The sequence below is a fragment of the Penaeus vannamei genome, chromosome 12, assembly GCF_042767895.1.
Source record: "Penaeus vannamei isolate JL-2024 chromosome 12, ASM4276789v1, whole genome shotgun sequence".
In the NCBI taxonomy this organism is placed as follows: domain Eukaryota; kingdom Metazoa; phylum Arthropoda; class Malacostraca; order Decapoda; family Penaeidae; genus Penaeus; species Penaeus vannamei.
This window is the reverse complement of record NC_091560.1, coordinates 32,386,420-32,387,339: the sequence shown is the minus strand read 5'-3', so window position 1 is coordinate 32,387,339 and position 920 is coordinate 32,386,420.

Genomic DNA, 920 nt, shown 5'->3' with positions numbered 1-920 from the left:
AACGTCATCTTTTCTATAGTTGATTTGTAACACTTCAAACAACGGGGTTCTTCTCTACTTACCACTGAATGTTTGATTTCACTTGCCACTCACGAATGCTACGGAAAAACGCTCTTCTCACTCCAAATCTTTGCTTTGCTCGGGTTACTATAGTACAAATGGGACGTTACATTTTTCCATAACGTGCACTTGAACAGAATGATAAATCGAAAGATATCGATTTATAATGAACCTAAATTTGTTTAAATTAGGTCCGGATCGGCGCGTCACAGGTTGAAGACACCGACCGAAAAAAAGGTTTGCTAATCACCTAATCCTAATTTGGAAAGTCTCAAACGGCATATCAGTACACCCAAAGTTGTCCTTGATAATGTAGCTTAGTTAATTTCGCTGTGTGCACACGAAACATGGTAGTTGTAATTTTATCTAGAGCTCAAGCTGAAAGCAACAGGGTTCAGAGTTCAGAGTTCAGAGCCATGGATCTTATCCACACCTTTAACCAGTGTATTGAGAAAACCACTGAATTCAATACAGTTTTTGTAAGTTACAACAAGACCTATGACTAAGTTTATGAGGTAATCCTACTTTTAGTGAGCTAGTAAATCGTACATGAATACATATTAGTGAGAATTTTTACAGAGACAATAGCAGTAACATTATTATCAGGATTATTATCATTATGGCAATAGCAAATTACAGTAACTATTATGATGATAATATGAACAATATTTTTTTGACAATTACAATTATTTTTATAATGAAGAGGGAGACTGAAAAGAAAGAGAATGAAAGACATTCGTCCTTTTTGTTTTGTTTTGTTTTTCATGGTAGATTTGAAACAATTCACGATTTAATTTCCATTGTGGCTTTTACTATTCCATCTTTGTATAAAGAAGAATAGACTAAAATATAGACATCAT